The sequence below is a fragment of the Acinonyx jubatus genome, chromosome C1 (genome assembly GCF_027475565.1).
Source record: "Acinonyx jubatus isolate Ajub_Pintada_27869175 chromosome C1, VMU_Ajub_asm_v1.0, whole genome shotgun sequence".
NCBI classification, from domain to species: Eukaryota; Metazoa; Chordata; class Mammalia; order Carnivora; family Felidae; genus Acinonyx; species Acinonyx jubatus.
The window spans coordinates 18790339-18805934 of record NC_069381.1 but is presented as its reverse complement, the minus strand read 5'-3'; the positions used below and the strand labels follow the sequence as shown (position 1 = coordinate 18805934).

At 54.5% G+C, this 15596-nt stretch overlaps 1 long non-coding RNA gene across 1 annotated transcript; it reads left to right on the top strand.

Moving 5' to 3' along the window:
* The first annotated feature begins 965 nt into the window (after positions 1-965).
* LOC128313003 (uncharacterized) lies at positions 966-8588 on the top strand. The gene is made up of 3 exons (XR_008293078.1): positions 966-1864; positions 3068-3285; positions 7973-8588. It is a non-coding gene; the product is annotated as an uncharacterized LOC128313003 (long non-coding RNA).
* Positions 8589-15596: the final 7008 nt, after the last annotated feature.

Below are 15596 nucleotides of genomic sequence, written 5' to 3'. Positions count from 1 at the left end.
AGAAGTGATATGCGTAAAACTCGGGGGAACCTGTGCTCGCTCTCTCTCTCTCTCTCTCCCCGTCCTGGGGTGAACTTGGACATGAGGCGTCCCCGATGGAAGGAAGGTGCGTTCCAGGGGGAGCAGAACCGCCCCCACTCCACCACCACAGGCAGCAATAAACTTAGATTGTGTTTGTTGAATGACTGCGGCTACGGGGTCACGTTCGTCGTAGCAGCTGGCGGTGCTTCCCCTAATACAGCCTGGAGGAAGCGGCACCAGAGCAGCCTCTGAAAAGGCGACTAAGGTTTGGCGACGTGGACAGGCGGGAAGGGACGTTCCAGAGGGAAGGGATGGGGGCAGCAAAGGGGTGGGAGCCGGAACAGGACGATGTGTTTGCACCCTGGAGAGAAAGTCAGCGTGATCGGTACTGAGGGCTGCCCTGGGCTCCAACCAGGGGTGTGCTGAATCCAGCCCATCCCGGCTCCGGGCAGCCGATGGTTAGCATCGTTTCCCAACTCGGTGCTCAGTGACAGCCATCACTGCGGTGGCATGAAATCGGCCATGGTGGGAGTATTTACGCCATGGCAACCGGCAAACACTCTAAGCCAGGGCTCTTTCCTCCTATTGTTATCCAGTTATCTGCTTACAGCTCACAAGCAAGTGGACCCTGCCCATCTGAGAGGCCGTGCAAGGACCAAAGACCCTGCCCCCTCTGAGCCCTTTAAGCCTCACGTTCCTCATCCTCAGAATGGGGAGCATCACCCTGCCTCCTCTGCCAGGCTGACCGCGGGCAACAGGAAATGAGATCGTGCACGTGGAGCCCTGCCTGCGTCCCCTCAGGATCGTCGTTCCCGTGCACAGGACAGCCTCTGAGGGCTTTCGCTGGCCGGAGGGGCTGCTCACCCACACGGGCAGGCTGGGGGAGTGCTGGGACCTTGATGTCTGTGGGAGCAGACCTCGGCCAAGGGCGGGTGGGAGCTGAGGGGGTGGGGGTGGGGAAATAGCCCAGCCTTCTCCCCTCTTTCTTGGGACAGACGTGAGGCCCATTCCACCCCATCTCCTGGAAGTCTCCAGAGGGGCGGAGCCTCGGCTGTCCCCGCTGCGGCTGGTTCACCAGCGCGTCCTGACTCTGGGATTCTTCCTTCCCTGCCTCAGTTTCCCCCTTTCCCTACCGGCGCGTCCCGGGATTGTTGCAGGATGCTTTTTTAACCTCAATGCCCAGGATTCGTTGTCTCGCCGCAAAGAATGAAGGGGGGGGGGGGCACCGAATAAAACGAGCAGCCGGCAAAAGTTTATTAGAGTATAAGATCAGAAAGCAAGAATAGTAGGAAAGCTCTCTTTCCAGAGAAGGGAGTGAATGCCCGCGACTACAGGCACGGGTCCTTGTTTTATAAGGTTTTGGTCGCCCCCCCCCCCCCTTCCGCCCCCACTCATTTCTTCTCTGGTTTTACCCTTATCGGGGTGATAACTCTAAATGCCTAGTCATTCCTTTTTGATTGGTTGGTTTCCATCGTATGAGGGGTGGTCTAGGGCCACACCGTTCCTTGTGGGTCATACATTTTATGGTCGACTGCTTATTTTTAGTCAGGTCTTTGGTCAAATTCCTGAGGGGAACCTGAGGGGGAGCAGGTGGTGTCTGTAACATTCTTAAGAGGAACCTTATGCCCCCGGGAGACTGCTGCGGTCAGACGCTCCCAGCCTTGTTTCAAAATATGTGTTTTTCCCCACCCAGGGATCTCACGTCCTAACCTTTCCCTCTCTGCCTGTTTTACCCTCTTTCCCTATCATAGGATCACTGCCCAAAGGAACTTCTCTCATCCTTATCTCAGGGTCGGCTTCTGGGGGAACCCAACCAAGATGAGCAGTGACCAGGATCACCTCTGTAAGGGCATGGAGATCACATCTGCCGCTGGCTCCGTCCCTGCGGAAACCCCAGGAGGCAAGCAGCGGGGCGTTATCCATTCCATTTTGCAGATGGAGACACTGAGGCTCAGAGAAGAGCAGTGATTTGCTCAAGGGCGTACCACCGTCAAGGAGAAGGGTTAGAACGAGGGTGCCCATATCCCAGGGTTTTGGCTTTGACCTGCTCTGGGCTCCTGGAGGGCCCTGAGCTGGCTGGGAGGATGGTCTCTACCCCCTCTGACTCCTGTCCCCTGACAGATGGGGCTGACTCTGGCCATTACACGGGTCCGGGACTGTGAAGGGCAAATGGGCTGGTGGTAGGAATGGTCTGTTATTAAATCCATCCATCACCCTACAGGACTGACCTCATTCTGTCCTGGGAAAGCCAGTTTTGCCTGGGGGCAGCTTCAAGGGTGGGGGGTGGGGGTGGGATGCTGACCCAGCAGGAAAGGGTAGGTGAGGGCCATGCAAGGCCAGAGTGGCTAGGGCGCAATGAGGTCAGAGACAGCTCCTGGCTATCTGCGTCCCACAGTGTGAGGGCAGCCAGGGGCCCAGGGACAGGCAGAGCCATTGTAATGCCGATGGCCACCGGCACCCCCTGGGCCGGTGGCCTGAAGGGGGGGCCTTTAGGGGGGGGTCCTGCCTCTAATTCCCCATCACTGCCTCAGCCCACCAGTATCCCAGTATCCCAAACCCCAGAAGATGGGAGTCCGGGGCCATACAGGGGCCGTGACATGAAAGTTGGACGTGCCCAAGGGTGCCCACTGGTTCACTATCCAGTGAGGGCACTCGACACATGGTTCGTGTCATCCTCAGGCCGCGGAGGGAATGTCCGGAGGCAGGCAGACCAGGGTCAGGTGTGTCTGAGCCCCTCCTCGCCTCGCTAACCTTAGTTTCCACGATTGTGAACTGTGGTTAGTAGCAACTGCCATCTCGCGAGAGGAATGGGGGAGGATTTGATGATAGGTCCCGTGTAAAACTTGCTCAACTCAGAGCCTGGCATAGGGGACCCTTATTAAAGTGGCAGCAACAATGATGACATCAGCACCTACGGTGTCCAGGGGGCTGTGCTGAGCACGTTACATGGATTATCTTTTTGTTTTAATGTTCATCTATTGTTCAGAGAGACAGAGAGAGAGGGAGAGGGAGAGGGAGAGAGAGAAAGAGAGAGAGAGAGAGAGAGAGAGAGAGAGAGAGAGAGAGAGAGAATCCCAAGCAGGCTCTGGTTGTCCGTGCAGAGCCCGACGTTGGGCCCAATCTCATGAACCGTGAGATCATGACCTGAGCCGAGATCAAGAGTCGGACGCTTAACCGACTGAGCCACCCGGGCGCCCATTCATGGATTATCTTAGTCACGGTCACGCCGAGGGAGAGGGACTATTGTTCGGCCTCCTCTTACAGGTAAGGAAGCCAGAGCTCAGAAGGGTGAAGTCACTGGCCCAAGGTCACACAGCTGCTAGGTGGCAGAGGTGCGATTTGAATCCAAGTCTCTCCGCCTCGAAGGTCTGATAAGCAAAGCGCCCTGGGCCTCCCCTTTGTACCCCCAGCCCCAAGTGAGGTCAACAACCCCCTGGCTCGTTCATCTCATGGGGCCTTTGAGAGAGACTGCCGGGTGAAGGTTTACTGGAGGCCCAGAGAGGTCACGGTACCAGCGGGGGGCTACAGACACGATGGGACCGGAGCTGGGACTGAAGCCCAAGGCGTCTGGCTCTGGACAGTCCTCGTTCAGAAGCCTGGATGTCATTTGCAGCTCTGCTCCGGCCTTGCAACAGCCCTGTGCCCACCTTGCCCTCTCCCTTAGAAAGGCTTGGGCCCCGTGGGAGTTCCTGCGTTTTTCTTCCCCCGGCCACTGAAGTGTGGGATTGAGGCCCCATTCTTTTCTCTTCCACTGAGAGGTAATTTGCCTGGAACACGTTGAGCACTTAAAAAATTTGGTCACATTGCCACCATCTAGGTTACCATGGTGACCTGACTTTGAATTTTCTTCCCAGGGGGAGTTGGTAATAATTAATACAGCACTCAGCTCTGCTGCCCACAGCGAGTGTGGGGAGCATCACAGAGCTGCCCTGGGACTCACTTCCCCAGGGGAAAGCAGGGTCTCCCCCTCCCAGCAGGGGCCTGGCGTTCCCCAAGGAGACAGACAGGGAGGGGAGAGGACACCCCAACCCTGCCCACCTCTTCAGCAGCCCTGGCTGCCATGTCATGGGAGCCGGACTAGACCTAGACTGGAGAGCTCCCTTTTACCAACGGAATTTGCAGCTCAAGAGAGGAAGGGACTTGTTCAAGGCCACACGACAGGATCCAGGCAGCAGCAGCCTCGGGCTGGAAGGCTGGATTCCCCGAACCGTTCGTGGCTGCCAAGGTTGGGGAAGCCCAGCTCTGAAACTCTTCCCTCCCAAGTGCATCTGAGCCATTTGAGAGGGGGGAAGCATGAAGCATTGCCGTCTCTGGAGCCCAAGGCAGGGCCAATGGCCCTTTGCTCGGTCGCTGTCCCTTCAGAGCTAAGTGGATTATAAGACAGTGCAGGGTGTCAGCAACCAGGTTCGGGGAGAGACTGGAAGAGAAAGTGGGTGAACTGGACGGGAAGGGGAACCTGGGAGGTGGCCCCAGGAAGCAAGCGGCCTTGGGCATTTCTGGAAAGGGTCCCCAAGAGGGGTAAGTGCAACGCAGGGGCATTCTGCCTCTCTGCTCCACTCCACCCACCCCTCCCCTTCATTTCTTGGTCCCCGCTCACTCCAGCTCTGGATAAAGAGAAAGCCATGGGGTAGAAAGAATAAGTCTCTTGAGTTCCTATTTCTCTGGTGGGGGAACTGAGGCTCATAGGGGCCTTAGAGAGGTCCACAGACCCATAGCCAGTAAGTATTTGAACTCACAGGAGTCCGTAGCATCTGTGCTCTTTCACTGTGGCCACCGGGGTAGGTTCTCTCCCTATTCCCACATCCCCCTGGTGGGCAGGGTGGCGGGCTTAGGGAAGTGTCAGCACCGAAGGAGGAGGAGGAAGTTGGCTTCTCAAACTGGAGCAGGCATGGCTCAGGCAAAAAGCTAAGAACTTGGGAGCTTCGACTATGGCAGCCTGGTTGCAGCGAAAGGATAGGGAGAAGGGGTAAGAGGGGAATGGCTCTGAGATCTCTAGTCACATCCAAAAATCGGGCCCGCAGTGTTACGTTACCTCAAACAAAATAAAACAAACCTGGGACTTTAGTATGCTGCCACCAGGTGGCGGTGTCACTTGGCGGCTCATAACCTTAACTGCCATTAAAATAAAAATTTCACTCATTTTTCAAAAAAAGATAAAAGTCTAAAGAATTAGATTTGCCATTATTTCACATGATTTTTAACATTTAAAACTGTTTATTTTTGAGAGAGAGAGAGAGAGAGAGAGAGCGTGTGAGTGGGGGACGGGCCGAGAGAGAGGGGACAGAGGATCCAAAGCAGGCTCCACACTGACAACAGAGACAGCCCGACACAGGGCTCGAACCCAGGAACTGTGAGATCATGACAAAGCCAAAGTCGGGACGCTTAACTGATTGAGCCACCTAGGAACCCCTCACATAACTTTTAAAAACCAATATAATATTTCAAGAGAAAAACACCTGACCTACAAGTTGGTTCTTTCCTCCTCGACCTTCAGCTTTTATCTATCTACCTACTCTAATCCCTGGGCTCTCTGGTCATTTATCTTCCCTTTCCTGTCTGACCTGGGTCGACAACTGGAGCCCATCCCTCATGGTTTCATGCCATGAAAGATCAGAGGACATGGGCTCAGCTCCTGTCCCTCACCTCAATTAGCTCAACTCGGGAGGTGGCCGTTTACACCCCAGGACACCCCACACCCGTACAGCCGACTTTCCATATACCGCGGGATCTCTTCCCGCTGGGTTTTAACTCTTGACTGCCCGCCACACCAGAAGGTTGATTCTCCCAGGCAGAGACCAGAGCCCGTCCATCTGCGTCCCTGCCTCAGATCCTCACCAGACTCCCTGGCACAAGGTGATGGCCAGCAGTCTGTTGAATACATGAATTCCCGTTTCACCGAGGAGAGAACTGAGGTTCCAGAGGGAAATGAGGAGGATGGGGATGATAATTATAATGATATTTGCTGTGTGTCTACTGTGTGCCAGGCGTGTACTAATTCCCTAACTTCCCACGAGAAGTCCAGCAGGTAGAGACTAGTATCACACCCATGTATTAGGGAACCGAGGCTCCTTTGGGACGGGGAGCCGAGAGGAGGTATCCTTCGTCCATCTATTCGTTTATTCGGGAAAAGTTTACCGCAGCCAGATGCCGGGTGTGTCTGGGATCCCTGGTACGTGCTGGTCCCGTGGCCAGTGAGCACCAGGGAAGCACCGCCCTGTGTCCCCTCTTCAGCTCGGCCAGCCCTCCCGTGGGGCTCTTCCCGCAGTGCCTCCCGTACGGCCCGCGACAGCGGACCAAAAATGGCTGCTGCCACCTTGAACTTCATACCCTCGCACCCAGGGGCAGTTTGGGTGTGAGAGAAAGGAAGGCTCTTGCCCAGAAGACGGACAACGTTTCTTCGAATCCCTTTGGCCCTCGCTGGGTTGCGTTTCCATCCCTGAACCAGTCAGGGTGACCTGAAGGACGCCTGGGCGGACTGGCTCCGTCCCCAGAAGCGGGGAGGCGTTGATTCCGGCCAGAGTTGCAGGGAGGCGAGTCCCCTGAACAAAAGGCAGGGTCCGGGGGGGAAGAAGCAGGTAGATGCTGGAGGTGGCCACACCTGCCCGCTCACTCCTGTTTCCGGAAGCCGAGAACTTGCACAGACCCCCGCCTCGCTCTAGGGAACTAACTGCTGGGCCCTCTGAGTCAGGGAGCTCCCTGACTCCTCCCGCCCAGCTCGTCCTCTTGTCGGCTGGGAGCTAGAGCCCAGACAGGGCCTCCGTCGGCTCGCCTGCCCGGAGCTGTGGTGACGGTCCACCCAGGAAGGCCCCTCGCCCTCCAGACCCTTCCTTGCACGTGCGTGATGTTCTGATGGGGCTGAATCACACTCCCTCTGCACACCTGGGCACAAAGCCCCTCGCCCCGATGGCTGAAGGAGGAGTCCCAGCTGGGGACCCAGGTGGGGGTCTCAGGGAGGCTGGGAAATTGGGGGCCAGATGCTTCTCTGCTTCCTGTCTGTGTGACCCTGCCTCGCTGCGCCCCAGTTTCCTCACCCAGGGACGGCCTGAGCAACCGGAGGGATAGGGGAAGACGGGCTTGGGTCAAATCAGGAATTCAGTTTAAACGTCCTGAGTCAGAGATGTCAAGAGGCATCTGGAAATACAAGTCTGGAGCTGAGGAGAGAGGTCTAAGCTGGAGATTATGAATGTGGGTGTCATCAGCAAAGAAACAATTTAAAACTCTAAAACCCAGGGAGGTGAGATTGCCTGCGGGGGGGGGGGGGGCGGGGGAGTGGGAGAGGTAATGCAGGCGCGTGTGCATTAGCCCCTGTCCTCCTCGCCACTAACTCCCCTGCCCGCTTCTCGTACTTTCCTCCTGAATCAGTGGTGAGGCGGAGGGAAGGGAGGGGTGAGGTCAAGGGCTAACCAGCCCAGAGTCTGGCAGGGACAAATCCACTGAATCTGGGGACCCTCTGACCTGGGGACCGTTTTCATCATCCCCATTTGGCAGATGAGGCAAGTGAGGCACAGGGAGTTTAGGTGACGTGGCCCAATCTCTTTCCAGCAGAAAGCATCCCGGGGTGGGTGGGCGGGTCACGTCGAGCCCCTCTGTTCTCACAAGGGATTTGGTTTCTTTGCAGTCAGGGCTGCTTAGCGGGCAGAGAGCAGACTTACTCACAGGGCCTCCCCGGAGAAGCCTGTCTGTATCCACTGTGCCAGCCTGCCCTGTGCCCAAAACATACCCCACGCCCCCGTTGGGCCGGTTGCTGTGGTGCTGGACGCATCTGTGGCTTCCCGGGGCAGTGGCTGGAAGGACACGCCGTCAGGAGAGGGAGCATGTTAGGCGGCCCGTTCCCACCTGGGGGCCCAGATCTAGAGGCCTGGAGGCTGCGACTTGCGTTCCCAAAGCTGTTTCTGGTATTTCAGAAAGGCTGCGCGGGTGACTTAAAAGGTCGAATTCTCTTGCTTTTCAGCCCCACCGGCCACGGCGGTCGATCGGAACTTCTACAGGCTGCATTCTGAACACGCACAACGTTGCCAGTAACGGATTCCTACGTGTAGTCACTTCTGTTTGTTGGCAAAATCCTGAAAACGTGGAGCTCATGGGAGACGAGGATCTTCAAGGGGCTGGGGCGGTGGGAAGGCCAGGACCCCACTGCCCTGGGCTCTGGCTACTAGAACGATTGACGTGTGGGCTTCTTGTTCTCCAGCTCCACAGCACCTTGGTTTCTCTTCTGTAACCACGTGTGTGTGTGCGCGCGCGCGCGCGTGTGCTGGGGGCATAAGCTCTGTCTCCCACGTGGAGCTGAGGGCCCAGGACCTCCTTCCCCGGGCCCCTCTCTGTCCTAGGGATCAGCCAAGGGGAGGGCCTAGGACCCAGGTATGGACTCTTCCTCTGTATTGGTCGGCTTTTGTTCTAGTAACAAAGAGCCCCCAGATCTCAGTGGTTTTTTGTTTTTCTTTTTGGCTCGTGGGCATGAGGGTTGACTTTGACCCCACTCAGCTCTCAGCCAGGCATGACAAATACTGTTCTGCTAGCAGACAGAAGCAAGAGGCTAACCTGAACCACTCAGGTGCATTTAAAATCTCTGCTCAGATTGGGCCCATGTGATGTCCACTCACTTTCCACAAGCCAGTTCCGACACCGGGGAGGGTGGAGGTGGAAGTCTCTCCGTGCGGCTGAAGTGGATAATTGGGGAACAGTGATACAAGTCTACCACAGTCTCCAGACTCTTGCTCAAGACTCATTCACCCCAGGGGCAGGGCCCCGGCCCGAGAGCAGTTTTCTGCCTCCCCGACCCGAAGCTGGCTGACCCCTGTCCCTCCCAGCCGGCTTCTCGGCTTCCTGGACGTGCTCGCCTCCCTTTCCACTCAATTCCCTCTTGGATTTACACTGGCCACAGTCTGTTCATATGGCTTGCGATATAAAACACCTCAGATAAGAACACAAAATAACAACAAATTCGAGATGAGGCTAGCGGAGTTTCTTTTTGGAAACCGGAGGGCCAACACTTTAAATTGGTAAAGATCAGTGGGATAAATGTGGTTGGCAAGGGGACTCAGGACACGGGCCTTGGAGGGAAGCCCAGGGGTCACGAGGAAGGAGGGAGCTGACAAGGGTCTGCACAGGGAAGGCAGGAAGACAGACCCCCTTCCCTCACATCTCAACTTGGCCAGCTGAACACCCAAAGACCTGGCCCCAGATCCTGGCCCCCAGATGCCCAGAACATATCCGCTGAGGCCCTGGCCAGGACAGAGGCTTCCTCTTATACTCAAGTTCATTTCTCAACCGTGGCTGCATAGGAGACATCTCTGGGGAATTAACAACAACAACAACAACAACAACAACAACAACAACAACAACAACGTTGTTCCTCCCCAGATTCCTCCACAGCGTATTAAATCAGGTTTTTTGGGGACCCTGGAGACCAGGGTGTGCAAAGAGCTCCCCGGGTGACTCTAATGAGCAACCAGGGTGGGGACCCGAGGCCCCCTCCAAGCTCCATTGTGCCTGGAGAGGGATGTCAGCCCCTGCGATTTCAGATCTATGGGTATTTCTGCAGAAAAGAAAAAAAAAATTTGGATAGTGTGAAACCTCGCCATTTTTATTTTTTTTTATAATTTTTTTTAATGTTTATTTATTTTTGAGACAGAGACAGAGCATGAACGAGGGAGGGTCAGAGAGAGAGGGAGACACAGAATCGGAAGCAGGCTCCAGGCTCTGAGCGGTCAGCACAGAGCCCGACGCAGGGCTTGAACTCACAAACTATGAGATTGTGACCTGAGCCGAAGTCGGACGCTTAACCGACTGAGCCGCCCAGGCGCCCCTCGCCATTTTTAAATGTTAGCTCCAAGTTACTCAACTCTATGCAGGTCAGACAAAATGTGTCTGCAGGCCACTAATTCAGAACCTCTGGGCCATAAACCAAGTGTTAACAGCTCGGGGCTGCTCCCATCTGCTTGGCCGGCAGGAAGCGCTGGTGCGAGAGATCAGCAGCACTGGACGTGACCTAGGGCTGTGCTGAGATTGGGCATCAGGCCACGAGCTCTAGCAACAGGTGAATTACAGAGGTGACCGAGCCCTCACACGTCATCATCTACCCCTCGGTCCCCGCTGGGCCTTCCTGAGCATGCGGCCTACTGTGTTTCCCCCTCAGGTAGCTACCTGGGCAGAACCAACAAGCCGCAGAGTAGTGGGCAAGTTCCGGCTGGGAGTTCTCTTTACCCCAACCCTGTGTTCCCCCTTGGGTTGTTGTTGGCTTTTTTTTTTGTTTTTTTGGTTCTGTTTTTGTTTTTTGAGTTGATGTTTTTTTAGCTTTTAATTACACTTAAACTGTGTTTTTAAAACAATTACTGTTTTTTTACCATAAAAGTATTATTACGTTTATTGTAGAACGTTTGGAATATGAAGTAGACAGAAGAAAATGAAAATCATCTATAATCTTAACTGCCCCTTGGGTTCTGAATATGGAATGACTTCAGGACGTTCTGTAAGAAAGTTCTGCAAGAAAGTCCTTCGGGGTGTGGAGGAGGGGGGGCCAGGAAGTCGTCTTCTCTCCTGGGAACACACTTCCATTTCCCGAAACCTGGGATATTCGATACCTTCAAAAGGCTTGTCCATCCGAAATCTTCAGGGAAAACTATCTGCTGTCCCGCCGAGCGGCCGGGGGAGGTGAAAAGACTCCCATGTGCCCTCTGGTGGCAGCTGGAGGGGATGGCGTCAGGCCGGGCCGGGGCCCCAGGGCCAGCCCTTGCTCTCAAGTCCGTGGTTCTCAGAGTGGGGTTCCAGGACCCAGCCTCGCTTGGGACCTTGTTAGAAACACACCGTTCCGGGCCCTACCCCGGACCTCCGGAATCAGAACCGCTGGGGGTGGGACCCTGCAATTTGGGTTTTAACAAGCCATTTGGGGGGTTCTGATGAACCCTGAAATGTGAGAACCACTGTTCTAGGTAAGTACAGGCCTGGGACCGGAGGGCGTGTCAAACAGCGTCGGCCTGTGAGGACAAGCGGGAGGGCAATGCTGAAGACGTGCTGTGGTGCTGCAGGGGCGGGCGCCAGGCCAAACCAGCTCATAAAGATCCCTGGCCGGAGGCCGAGTGGCCTCCCTCTCCATCCTAAGGTGCCTGGGGGCAGGCGGGGCTCCCAGAGTGAACAAACCCGTCCAGGCTTCCCCAGTGGGGCTTAAAAGGCCACAACTCACTGTGGGGAACTAGGCCCGGGATTCTTAGGCCAGAGCTCAGAGGTACACTGGCAAGGGTCATTCCAGAAGCTGAGGGAACGTAAGTGCTCCCTCAGGTAAAGGCGGAGGAATGAAAAGCAAGCATTGAGACAGGAACAGAGCAGGGACAAAGGAGCCCGAGAGGAAGGGAGGCCAGCAGCGAAGTGTGGCCTCCTTAGTCAGATCGAAGAAGCCCCTCAAAAGTCCTTTTAACCTTCCTGGAGGAAACGCTTTATAGTCCGATTACTGCCAAAATGAAAAACCCACACTGACTCAAGACGCAGCTGTGCCAGAACTGGGGGAAATCGGTCTAAGGCTCCAACTGGGTGACGGATGGATGGGTGGCTGGACGGATGGATGGGCCCAGCAGGTTCCCTGCGGCAAGGTTTCCCTGACGGAGAAGTGAGCGTCCTCTGCGCACTCGGCTGTTTAGGAAATCCCTGCCCCTGGCGAAGTCAAGCAGGCGTTTGTCGAGAAAATCTGACAAGAAAACAAGGATTCGGCAGAAACGAGACACAGGCAGATGTAAGATGTCATGGTAAATTGTCCCATCTTCCAGAAACCGTTCCGTGCACGCTGGCATTCTCACGGTACTGTTACAGAGACGCTGTTAAGAGGCGGTCTTTCAGGTTAACACGTCTAACCCGTTGATTAGCCTTATTCATTCAACACGCATTTACTGAGCACCTACTATGTAGCAGTCATCGTTCTCGGTCACAGCAGTAAATAAACGGATGAAAACCCTTGCCCGCACAGAGCTTACATCCCGATGGGGGAGGGGAATAATAAACAAAATAAGCAAAATGTATAAAGCTCAGGGCCCATCATCTCCAGCTTGCTCATCGACTAGGCTCTTTTCTTTTATATATGTTTATTTTTGATAGCGCGAGAGGGGGAGGGACAGAGAGACAGAGGGACAGAGGATCTGAAGCAGGCGCTGACGGCAGCGAACCCCATGTGGGGCTCGAACTCACGAACTGCGAGATCATGACCTGAGCCCCTCAGGCGCACCCCCCCCCTCCATTCCCCCGCATCTACTAAGCTCTCAACTGAATTTTCAAAGCCTGAGAGTTGGCTTTTTCTGAACTAGAAGAGAGAAACAGTGCTTTGGTCTTCAGGTTAGGCTTCTAAACAATGAACACTGCAACGCCACCAAATCACCTGGAGATTTGTTAAAATGCAGATTCGGCTGGGTGGGGTGGGGGCTGGGGAGAGCTCCCAGGGTGCTGTGGGGGACGCAGCTAGCCCCAGGAACAGGAATTCTGCCAGCTCCTTGCCCCACCACGACTCCTTGCTGCAGTTCTGGACTTGCAGGGGGAGGCAACTCCCTCCAGCCAGCAGGGCCAGCAGGGCGACCAGGAACAATACTCCTTCTTAAAGGTGAGGAAACCGCACCCACCCCAGAGAGGTTGCGGGAGGTCACGGAACTGGATCCCAGTCTAGAGGGCTTGCCTAAGCCACCGGGCTTTGCGTGGCCTGGGGCAGACGGGGGCCTTTAGAGAGCGGTGCCCTCGGGCAGGTGCAGCAAGGCTGGGAGGAGGCCAGCTCAGCGGCAAAGAGAGCAACTAGACCAGGCACTTACCGGCTCAGAGGTCCTTCTAGCTGCCACAGGCCGCCTGGAAAACAGTTTACTATGCCCTTCACTGGACTGGCTCCCGGGTGGGCTTCCGGTTTACCTCTTCGGCTCCCTCTAACGTGCTGTGAATTTCGCAAGCAGCAGCCCGATAGCAGCTGTGAGACATGTTCGGCCCTCCCAGGTGGCTTTTGCCACGGCCCCATGAGTACAGCCAGGTGAGGCTGGCGAGCTGGGATGGGAGGAGGAAGGACGATTCCCTCCCCTCAGGCCCCGAGCCCCGAGGAACTGTTCCTTCTCACTTTATAGGATCCCCTGGAAAGATTGTCACAGAGAATGGACACACGGCGGCTATTTCCTGGTCAGGTTGGAGGATGGCAATAAAGAGAGGTTATTCGGCCAGTCAAAACACACTCAGCCCTGCTCCTTCTGTAAATATTTAACCATCCAGAATGGCAAACACGGCTTTATGGCACGTAACGAATGTTTAGTGTATTCAGAAGCGGAACCCCTTTGTCATGGGCCTAAAACAACAAAGACAACAACTGGAGATTTTCTCGGTGTAAAAGAACGTGCCGGTGAGAATGCCGTGGACACACACGTTCCTGCGGGAAGGCGAAGGCCAAAGCCAGGCCAAGGTGCTTCCCCCGAGGAGCTCTGCTCATGGTATGAAGTGTGGTGTATCTGTATGAGCCTAAGTGGCTGAGACTCAGGAAGGCCATGCAGCAACGGGGACAAAGGGTGAGGTGCCAAGAGCAGAATTTTCCAAAACTGGAGCCAAGATCAGTTGTAACAATGGCCAAGAGAGGAAAGCAGGGACCAAGAGAGGAGGCTGGCTTGTCAGAAGATGGAAACAGACAAAGCCTCTAGAAACAAGGGAGGGTTTAGAAGTGGCTACCTTGGAGGTCAGCGCAGGATCTAGAGCAGATAGGAAACCCAACAGGCTATCGGTCACAAAGCGGCCCCAAAGATTCTGGAAAATGGGAAGGAAATTTGCTCTATTTCCTTGCCAACTCCCTTCCAACCCCACCCCTGACTTGCCTTTTCAGGAGAGGAGGGTTGTACCAGAAAACAGGTCAGCCTTGGTTCTAATAGGAAGCCAGGGAGAAAGAAAGTGGGCAGGGATGGACCAGGAAGGAAGGAGGGAGGGAGGGAGGGAGGGAGGGAGGGAGGAGGGTGGGAGGGAGAATGAGTATGGATGCGTCTTAAGTTGGACTAGAACTAAAGCCAACTCGAGACCCTGGATGGATTCACCCCAAATCCTGTTTCTGCCCCACCACACGGGGGTGGGGGGGCACTGCCCCCTGACAGGGCCCGGGATGGGGAGAGAGCAAGGGCGACCATCGAAGGCCCATTCAGAACAATCTACTTTGTGGTCCCTCCTGCAAAGTTTAAAAAGGCAGAAAACTAGTTTTCTCTGTAAGAAAATGTTTTTATTCTTTTGAACCCCACAGGGAAAGAAAAAAAAAAAAAAAAAAGAATGCAGCCAAGACCAAGTGTTTAACGAAAATAGTGTCCCAAAAGGCAGCAAAGTGGGGGAAACCTCAACACAAAGTCAGTGACAATTTTCCATGTTTTTGCACAAGGATGAAAAAAACCTATGACAGTTCTGAGTTAACACTTCCATGGTGACAATTACACAAGAGGATTCAAAAATGCAAAGTGGCAGCAACATGCACACCTGGCTAAAGCTAGAAGGTTTTTTTATTTTTTCTTACCCCCAAATAAGATCTGTGATTAAAAGGATGATTCTTTTTAATACTTCGATTTTGCTGACTTGCGCGTCCCACTTAATCTGCTTTAAATATGACGTACACGCCAACTGACAGGAAATTTGAGAAGAACGGTGTCCTTCCAGAATCCATGGCAAGGAAGCAAAACCAATCTATTTGGTTCCTTAATTTTCCTAGTTTCCCAATACAATTTTGCCTTGCCCCTCCCTCTCCCCGGCCCTCCCCCCGCCCCCACCCGGATTCTTAAACACTTCCAAAAGTGGCCAGTGCAAACACTTTTCTACCAGTGTCTAATATACACTTGAAACCGAAATCTTTGTGCAGAGTTTTGAGTTTAAAACTCTTAAAAACAAAAACAAAAACAACAAACCCTCCTTGGCACAAGAGCTGAGGAATAGTCAAGTTTCTTTTAAATCATCCAACACAAGATGATGAAGAGAGGAAAAGCACAGTTAAACGAAAGGAGATTCAAAAACGAAACCCAACAAACCCGAACCCGGAACTGCAGCTTTCCTTGGCGGTCTTTGCAGGTCTGTGGCACACACACACGGCCCGGCTCCCCGCCCCCAGGTGCTTGCCTCGAGAAGTCCAGAACACCCGGGTGCTTTCTCTGAGAGGACACGGGATGCAGCCGGGGTGGTGTCCAAGAGCCCAGCTACACGCCAGTTGTACAGCAGGATCCGCAGTGAGCTCGACACAGACAGGAGACAGATGACGGGGAAGGGGGAAGATAGTTTAAAGTCATCAAGTTTCCTCTTGAAATGTCTTTTCCCAAGGCACTGCTAGTGATTTTCTAGGACTGCACACCCGAGGGGGGTAGGAGCATTTCAGACTCGACCCCAGGGACGCTCGAGAGCTAAGTCCCATCACCTGGCTCCCCTTGGCTTACGGGACACTCCTGGGATCGGTCTGCCCCTCGGAGGGGGAGTCACCTTTTGTTTTCTGTCATGTCAATAATCATCTTGGGTAATGCAGCTATGAGAGCAAAGCTGTGTGAGGTTATTAACCCTTCCACTCTAAAAAAGAAACGCTCCTGTTAGCATCCCACGTGAATCCAACGTGCAGGTTTCGC